Genomic DNA, 10,288 nt, shown 5'->3' on the forward strand with positions numbered 1-10,288 from the left:
AATGCTGCCGGGAGAGGAGGGTGAAACAGAGGTTGTTCTCGGGAAACTTCAGAAACCTACGCTGGCTCCTGGATGGGTGCCTGAGCTAGTTCATTCCTGGGGTCACTGGTCAGCAGGTGATGAACCCAGGGAGGAGGGGCTGAGTCCCCCCCCCACCACCCAACCCATCCTCTCTCCAGCTCCTGTTGCTGCCTTCTCAGCAGGACTCTTGTCACTAAGCCATCCTGAACGTCCACCCTCTGGAGTCAGGCAAGTAGTTTTTTGGCTGGGACAGTGGGGTGCCCAATTTGCCTACCACGGAAGGGACCCCAACTTGGGAGGCTTGATCCAGCAGAATGGGGGCTCTGGAACCAGGGGGTGAAGTTTTTGTGTCTGCTGGGATGTCACAAACTTGCCCATTGCCCCGCTGCTGCTGGCCCCCGAGAACAGGGCTCACTGCTAGACCATCTGGTCACAAGACCGTGCTGCCTGCTGGTGCTAGGCCGGTGCTGGGCACTGGTGATGCCAAGGCAGACACATCTCTGCTTCCTCCCTTGAGTAGCTCTTGGTGACAAGGGAGAGCAGTGCTCACACCTGCTGAGGATGTAGTAGCAGGCGGACCATGTGCTGAGTGCAGGCAGAACAGCTGATTTCTTGGGGACAGACTAAGTGACTGTCTTGAGAGAAAGGCAGGCATTGGGGCTTTAGATGGAGAAAAGCCCAGGTACAAGGGCAGAGGAAGGAGGATGAGGAAGGCCAGTGTGTGGCTGCCCTACCACCTGGACCCACCCCATCGAGCTGCTGGGCCCTGGATTCACCATGGTAGCCCAGTTGCTAAATGTTTAGTTTCCAACCAGAGGTCACTTAGTAAATATAGTAAGGCACATCCTCCTGCAGACAGCCCTACATGGGTGGCTTGAGATACTTTCCAGCAGCATAATCACAGGGTCAGACTACAAACCCTCTTATATGCTGGGTAAGTAACATCCAAAGGGTCTTTCCAATTAAAGTGACCACCACCCCTTTGTAGTCCTTGCAGTTTGAGAATGATCCTTTGCTATGGTCAACCCTTGAAGGTAGGCCCTCCCTTGCTGACTGGATAGATGCATTCCTAGGTTCACTGACTATTCTCCTGTGAACTGTTTCTGCTCTTTGCTCCGTTGGCTCTTATCAGTTTGAGTGAGCTTTTAATAGACTGATAACACCTGCTGCTACGGTGTGACTGTTCCCTCTTAACTCACATTGAAACCCAAACCCAAGTGTGGCAGTATTGAGAGGTGGGGCCTTTAAGAGGTAAGTGGGCCATGAGAACTCTGCCCTCACGAGTGGATTAATCTATTCATGGATTAATGGGTTAATGGTAATGGTTACCATGGGAGGGGAAATGGTGACCTTATAAGAAGAGAGAGTTGTGAGCTAGCAGACCCACCCACCATTGCTACATGATGTCCTGTGCCACCTTGGGACTCTGCGGAGAGTCTCCAGCAGCAAGACAACCCCTACCAGCAGGATAACCCCCACCAGATGTGGCTCCTTAACCTGGAACTTCTTAGCCTCCGGGACTATGCAAATAAATTTATTTATAAATTACCCAGTTTGGGGTCAGGTGTGGTGGCTTATGCCTATAATCCTAGCACTCTGGGAGGCTAAGGTGGGTGGATTGCCTGAGCTCAGGAGTTTGAGACCAGCCTGAGCAAGAGCGAGACCCCATCTGTAGTAAAAATGGAAAAATTAACTAGGGTGTTATGGCGGGTGCCTGTACTAGATAGAGAGGCTGAGGCACAGGGATCACTTGAGCCCAGAAGTTTGAGGTTGCTGTGAGGTAGGCTGAGCCATGGAACCTAATCCCAGGGCAACTCCATCTAAAAATAAATAAATAAATAAACAAACAAATAAATAAATAAAACAGAAAAAAATGGCCAGGCATTGTAGTGGGTGTCTATAGTGCCAGCAAAACAGGAGGCTGGGGCAACAGGATCACTTAAGCCCAAGAGTTTGAGGTTGCTGGAGCTATGACACCATGGCACTTAAGCCTGGGTGACAAAATAAGACTTGATCTCAAAAAAAAAAAAAAAAGGAAAAAAATTTATAAATTACTCAGTTTTGGGTATTCCATTATAAGCAACAGAAAATGGACTAAGAAACCTGGCTTTGCTTACCTCTGCAACTTTCTCCTAACCGAGCACAACTGGGGTTCAGCTCATGTGATGTGTTCTGAGAAATGCTGTGAACTGGGGCTTTGTGATACATGGACAGTGGGAGGTGCTGGGGTGGGGCAGAAGCTGGTGTTCCAAATGTCCATCCTCTGGCACAGTGGGTGCAGGCTGAAGGCAACTTTCAAACAGATTGTCCGGTAGCAAATCCATGGGTCCCTGACCCGCTTTTCGCAGGCTTCTGGATGAGGAACAACACTGGAAAAACTGAAATGGTAAACTGACTGCCTGGCAGCGACTGATATATATGAAGCCTCCACTTCCTTCATAAAGAAAAGATTGGGTTAATAGCCTGGTGGTTCTTCAAAAACTGAAGCATAGGGTGACCACATGCTACAGAAATTCCACTTCTGGGAGGTATATGCCCCCCAAAGTAAAAACATATGTTTGCACTGAAACTCATACATGAATGTTTACAGTGGTATCATTCCTAGTAGCCAACAGGTAGACACCACCAAGTGTCCATCAGCAGATGAATGAATCAACACAACACAATCTATCATACGATGGAATACGATCCAACCATGAAAAGGAATGAAGGACTGATTTGTGCTACCACACAGATGAACCTTGAAAACGCCATGTTCAGCGAAAGAAGTCAGACACAAAAGGCTGCAGATGCTAAATTGTATCTATGAGAATTAGCCAAAATAGGTAAATCCAAACACTGAAGATGTCACTGCCCAGGGTACTGGCAAGCTTGCCAGTGTTCCTGCTTATGGGGCTGTGCTGTCTCTGCTGCCCCAAGTGCTCCCACTGCTGGTCCCACTCCTGCTGTAGCAGAAGAAAAGAAAGATAAGGAGGAGTCCAAAGAATCAGATGATGACATGGGATTTGGCCTATTCAATTAAATTTCTGCTCCCCTGCAAATAAAGCTTTTTTATATATCAAACAATCTCTCCCCCCACCCAAATAGGCAAATCCATAGAGTTAGAAAGTGGATCAGTAATAGCCAGAGCTGAGGAGTGCTAGTAGGCACCACTGAATTTCCACTTCAAAAAACCTAAGCACTGCAAAAACCCAAGAAATACATGTAAAACATAAGGGAAAATGAGAAAGAGAATTCATGAAAAAGAATACCTGGACTAAAAAAAATAGAAATCCTTTTAAAAAGTGATAGTGGCTCCTACAGAATGAGTCATCAGAGCAGTGGGAGAGGTTTTTTGATTTACTGTCTACACAGCAACACCTGATGGTCAAAGTGGTCCATGAACACTACTCTGGGACAACAGGGAACCAGGCCACTCTGCGGCCCCAGGAACAAGAGCTGTGGGGCTTTTCCCATCCTTTTACCTAATAGAAGATAAAATGCCCACTGCTGTTCTCACTGGAAAGATATTGGAATGGAAGGGCTATAGGGTGAATCCACAAAATAAATTCTGGAAAACAAAACTTCCCAAGTTTGCTAAAGCCTATGTTATCTCCAGCAATTCTTTTTTTTTAAGAGACAAAGTTCTCCACCCCTCCCCCCCGTTGGAAAGCAGTAGCACTATCAAAACTCACCACAGCCTCAAACTCCTGGGCTCAAGTGATGGAGGAATTGCAATTCTAAGAAGTGGAAGGGCCTGGGCTGTGCTCTGGGGCACTGACCAGTGACTCGGGGAAGTGAAGCCATTCCTGAAGCCATTTCAGTGTTTCTAGGCCTGCTCCAGGGCCAGCCTCTTCAGGTCAGAACTGTGCACAAATAGGAACTGCAAACCACTCTGGCCTGGAAGGAGTCAGCACCCTGGTGCTACTTGCTCCTCTAATTCTGACCTCCCTGGGGAAGTGAATTCCAAACTGTCACTAACCTGAAAATAAACTCAACTGCCTAAGAAAAAATAAACAAAGCTTCCTATTTTTCTCTATGACTGACCTACTTGGCGCTTGAAATGGAATCAGGTAGAACTTAGGTTCTCAAAGAACTTCAGCCTTCTAGAAGGTTCCCCAGATGTGTTCAAATTTGCCTGGCCTCTGGGCTCAGAATTGGTAGGTGTTCTGCTGCAATGCCTCAACTATGTTTGGGGCTGACCAGTGAATGGTTAATCTGACATTTACACATGTATACCCAATTCTTTTTTGAGATGGGCTCGCTCTGTTCCCCAGGCTGGAGTGCAGTCATTATAGTTCACTGCAGTGATTCTCCCACCTCAGCCTCCTGAATACCTGGGACTACAGGCTACCAGCATGCTCCACCAAGCTTGGCTAATATTTTTATTTTTTGTAGAAACAAGGTTTTACTATGTTGTCCAGGCAGCTTTTGAACTTGGATTCAAGTGATCCTCCCTCATGAGCCTACACCCATTTCTTTCTTTCTTTTTTTTTTTTTGAGGCAGAGCCTCAAGCTGTCGCCCTGGGTAGAGTGCTGTGTCATCACAGCTCACAGCAACCTCCAACTCCTGGGCTCAAGCGATTCTCCTGCCTCTGCCTCCCAAGTAGCTGGGACTATACGTGCCTGCCACAACGCCCAGCTATTTTTTGGTTGCAGCCATCATTGTTGTTTGGTGGGCCTGGGCTGGATTCGAACTCGCCAGCTCAGGTGTATGTGTCTAGCACCTTAGCTGCTTGAGCCACAGGCGCTGAGCCCTACACCCATTTCTGATGGCCCCCAAATAACCCCAACCCACATATGAAGCTGTACAAATGGTTCAGATAGGATGCCTCTCCTACTGTCTGTATCTAAGTGATTTGGCTGCCACTTTCTCCAAATGTGACTCATCACCAAGTCATTTTGGAATCTACCTCCTCTCATAACTCCCAGCTTTCCCCCACTGCAGACTGCCGTGCTGACTTTCCCTGGGTTATCTAGACAGCCTTCTGTGGGGTTTCCCTCTCTTCAGCTTCTATTCTCTGCTCATCTCTGGTTCCCTTCCTTCAAAGAAAGAATCAACTAAGTCTCTATTTTAAAATTCTCTCAGCAAGTAGAGAAAGGAAGAGTAGAGAGAGGGAAGGAGGGAAGGGGGTGGGGCCTTGGTGTGTGCCACACCTTTTGGGGGCAAGACACAATTGCAAGAGGGACTTTGCCTAACAAATGCAACCAGTGTAATCTGGTTTATTGTACCCTCAATGAATCCCCAACAATAAAAATAAATAAATAAATAATAATATAAAAAATTCTCTCAGCTAAAAGATAAAACTCTTTCAGATGCTCACTGCTTATTAACTCCCTATCACTACTATAACAAATTACCACAACCTTGGTGGTTTAAAACAACATGCATTTATCCTATAGTCCTGGAGGTAAGAAGTTTGAAATGAGTCTTTCTGGGTAAAAAATCAAGATGCAGGTAGGGCTGGCCCCCTTGGGGGATTCAGAGGGAGAACCCCAGCTCCTGCCTTTTCCAGTATCCAGAGAGCACCCATGTCCCTTGGCTAGGGGCCCCTTTCTCCACCTTCAGGGCCAGCAGTGCAGCACCCTCCCGCCTCTTCTTGTAAGGACCCTGTGATGACACTGAGCAGCCCAGATACTCCAGAATAATCTCTCATCTCAAGATCCTCACACTAATTACTACCGCAAAGTCCCTTCACCAGGTAGAGTTGAAGTACCATATTCGTGTGTTCCAGGGGATCAGGATGTGGACATCTTTCAAGAGAGCCGTTACTCTACCTACCACAGCAGAGATCCATAGACATTTTTTTTGGAAAGGGCATGACAGTAAATATTTGAGGCTTTGTGGTCTATATGGTCTCTGTCACCAGGACCAGGTAGGGGTCCTGCAGCCTTAAGGAAACTTGTGGCCTTCCTGATTCTTAAGTGTGGCATCCTGACTAAATCTAAATTTTACACAACAAATCCTTTCATTAAAAGGGGTAGAGAGCAGAGGACTATCTGTGCCTGTCCCTTGCCATGTTAGGTGGATTTATGTTGCCCATGAATCTCGTCCCTCCTTCAACAATGACATCCTCAAGAGCAGGGACCTGGGCTGAGCTGTCTTTATGTTTCCTGACCTCCCAGACCTGCAATAGCTCATGCTCAAAGAACAGACCAGGACTTAGAGGGACAGCAAGAATAACCCAGAATTGCAGTGGCTAAAGTGTCCTCAGATTCCTCCCCTTCAGGATTGAAATTATGCTTCTCATCTCCCTACCCCACACCACCCACCAAGGGAAAAAAAAAAAAAAAAAAAAAGTAAAAACTTCCTGTCTCAATTCAGACCAAGGAAATAAAGATCTCTGAAACTAAGGAGACCTATTGTCCAGAGTAGTATTCATGGTGATCACTTTGACCATCAGGTGTTACTGTGTGAACCAAACAGGTTTAAGTTGCAGCTCTGTCCTCCCTAGATGTGTGCACTTGGCTGAGTCGCTTTCCATGCTCTCAGGATCCAGCCTCAACGCACAACAGCCAGCTAGGCCCTGCATGACCTGTAGCTACTAATCCCTTAAGTCTCCTCTACTGCTCTGTCTCCACCTCTGGCCTTCTATCAGTTCTTTTTTTTTTTTTTTTTTTTTATAGAGACAGAGTCTCACTTTACTGCCTTCGGTAGAGTGCCGTGGCATCACACGGCTCACAGCAACCTCCAGCTCTTGGGCTTATGTGATTCTCTTGCCTCAGCCTCCAGAGCAGCTGGGACTACAGGCGCCCACCACAACGCCTGGCTATTTTTTTTGTTGTTGTTGCAGTTCGGCCGGGGCTGTGTTTGAACCCACCACCCTCGGTATATGGGGCCGGCGCCCTACTCACTGAGCCACAGGCGCGGCCCCTTCTATCAGTTCTTAAGTGTGCCAGGCTCCTGCCTGCCTCAGGGCCCTGGCACTTGCTCTTCCTTCTACCTGAAATACTCTCTCCATTCTTTGCCTGGTAACTCACTGTTCATGCCTCAACTGCAACGCTGCTGACCTGGGAAGTCTTCCTGGCCACCCAAAATGAGGTCAGATTTTCTTGTCGCATGCTTTGCTGGCACTCTAGACCCCTGCAGAGCATAATCATTTGTGTAACTCATTCTTACTAAGATTTAATAAGCACTTTATGCCAGGCTCTGTTTCAAAGATCCTAAATGTGGGTTATTTCATTTAGTTCTCATGGTACCTTCAAGAAGTACAGTTGACTTCTGAACAACACAGGGGTCGGGGTGCCAAGCTCCCTGACACTAGGCACTGTGGCTCACGCCCTATAATCCTAGCACTTTGGGAGGCTGCAGCAGGAGGATGGCTTGAGGCCAGAAGTGGGAAGCTATAGTGAGCTCTGACCAGGACACCGTACTCTAGCCTGGGCCACACAGCTATGCTTTGTCTCTAATAATAAACAAACAAACACATTATGAACTTTAGTTAATAGTAAGTATCAACATTCATCCATCAACTATAACAAATGTATCATTCCAACAAAAGATGTTATTACAATTAGAGGACACCAGGTGCGGAAAATAATGGTAACTCCCTATTATCTTTGCTGTGATTTCTGTAAATCTAAAAACTGTTTTAAAAAATAAAGTCGAGGGTGGTGGGTTCAAACCCAGCCCCAGCCAAAACTGCAACAAAAAATAGCCAGGCATTGTGGTGGGTGCCTGTAGTCCCAGCTACTTGGGAGGCTGAGGCAAGAGAATCGCCTAGGCCCAGGAGCTGGAGGTTGCTGTGAGCTGTGACACCACAGGACTCTACTGAGGGTGACAAAGTGAAACTCTGTCTCAAAAAAAAAAATAAAATAAAATAAAAAATAAAAAAATAAAGTCTATTGATAATACTAACGTATAGCTGAATAAATGAAGAACTTCATTCTTTATCATGGCAACAATTACTATAGCTCCTATGTCACAGAAGTATTTTCAAGATTGTGCAGGAGAATGTACATGACATACTTGGTGTGAATAACACTTTCAATTTAGAGAACTTGCCATCATTGTACCAAACCTGTTCCATCCACTATAGCAGCCATGAGCCCTATGTTGCTATTAAAATTTAAATTAATTCAAAATTAAATACAATTAAAAATCCAGGCTGACACTATGGCTCACATCTGTAATCCTAGACCTTTGGAAGGCTGAGACCTTAGTATTGCTTGAAGAATTTGAGACCAGTCTGAATAAGAGCAAGACCCCATATCTATAAAAAACAGAAAAATTAGTCAGGTATGGTGTACACACCCATAGTCCCAACTACTTGGGAGGATGAAATAGGAGAATCACTTGAGCCCATGATTTTGAGGTTGCAGTGAGAGATATGATACCACCATTGTATCCTACCGTGGGCAAAAGAGTGAGATACTGTTTTAAAAAAAAATTCAGTTCTTGGCAGGGTGTGGTGGCATGCACCTATAATCCCAGCACTCTGAAAGGCTGAGGCTCGTGGATTGCCTGAGCTCAGGAGTTTGAGACCAGCTTGAGGAAGAGCGAGACCCCATTGCTACTAAAAATAGAAAAACTACTCTGGGAGGGTGAGGAGGGTGGATTGCTTGAGCTCTGGAGTTCAAGATCAGCCTGAGCAAAAGCAAGACTCCATCTCTAAAAATAGTTCGGCTTTGTGGCAGGCACCTGTAGTCTCAGCTACTAGGGAAGCTGAGGCAAGAGAATTGCTTGAGCCCAAGAGTTTGAGGTTGCTGTGAGTTATGACACCACAGCACTCTACCAAGGGTGACAAAATGAGACTCTGTCTCAAAAAAATAAATAAATAAAATAAAAATAGAAAAACTAGCTGGGTATTGTGGCAAGTGCCTATAGTCCCAACTATTTGGAAGGTTGAGGCAAGAGGATCTCTTGAGCCCAGGTGTGTGAGGTTGCTGTGAGCTATGACTCCATAGCTCTCTACGCAGGGTGACAGAGTGAGATGCTGTCTCAAACAAAAACAAAATTCAGTTCCTCAGTGACATCAACCACAGCTAAGTACAAAAAAGCCACATGGAGCTAGTGGCTACAGAATTGAACAGTGCTGATACAGAACATGCCCACTATCATTGCAGAAAGTTCTAACAGACAGCACTGAATTAAACAACAAAGAATGTAATTATTTGTTCAGTGTTCTCAACTGCTTGAATACTTCTCAAAAGCTATCTTTCAATCGTAACCCTAAGCTAGATGGTGTGGCATATGTCTATAGTCCCAGGTACTCAGGAGACTGAGGTAGGAGGATGGCTTCTTGACCCCAGGAGTCCAGCCTGAGGAAGATAGTGAGACACCCTCACTAGAAAATAAATAAGTAAATTTGCAACTCTCACATTCCCACTACTTCCTTTTCCTAACTTACTTTTCTTCTTCCCTTTCAACTCTACTTAATTTCTCTTCTGCCTCCCTTTTGGTACTGCATGGTCCAGTGCAGTAGCCATTGGCAACATGTTGAGCCCTTTTGTAGAAGTCCAATTTGAGATGTACCACTAAGTATAAAATACACACTAGATTTCAAAGATGTGTATGGTGGAAAAAGAAGGAATGTAGGGCAGCGCCTGTGGCTCAAAGGAGTAGGGCGCTGGCCCCATATGCTGTAGGTGGCGGATTCAAGCCCAGCCCCAGCCAAAACTCCAAAAACAAACAAACAAACAAACAAACAACAAAAAAGAAGGAATGTAAAATATCCTAGTTGTTTTTTTTTAGTCAGAGTCTTACTCTGTTGCTCCCAGCTTGAGTGCTGTGGCATCATCCTAGTTCATAGCAACCACAAACTACTGGATTCAAATGATCCTCCTGCCTCAGCCTCCCAAGTATCTGGGACTACAGGTGCACATCAAAACGCCAGTTAATTTTTCTATTTTTAGTAGAAACAGGTTCTCACTCTTGCTCAGGCTGGTCTCCAACTCTTGAACTCAAGCAATCCACCTCCCTTGATCTCCCAAAATGCTAGGATTACAGGCAGCCATTGCACGCAGCCAATATCCTGTATTTTTTTTTTAATACTGACAAAGTGTTTAAACAACAACATAGTGGATGTATTGGGTCAAATCAAACACATTATAAAATGAACATAACCTGTCTTTTTTACGTTTTTGGGTTTTTTGAGAGAGTCTCTGTTGCCTTAGGTAGAGTGCTGTGGCATGATCATACTTCACAACAATCTCAAACTCTTGGGCTCAAGAGATCCTCTTGCCTCAGCCTCTCGAGTAGCTGGGACTACAGGCGTCCCCCTCTATTTTTAGTACAGACGGGGTCTTGCTTTTGCTCAGGCTTATGTGGAACCCGTGTGGTCAAGCA

Source organism: Nycticebus coucang, chromosome 3, assembly GCF_027406575.1.
Source record: "Nycticebus coucang isolate mNycCou1 chromosome 3, mNycCou1.pri, whole genome shotgun sequence".
Lineage (NCBI taxonomy): Eukaryota > Metazoa > Chordata > Mammalia > Primates > Lorisidae > Nycticebus > Nycticebus coucang.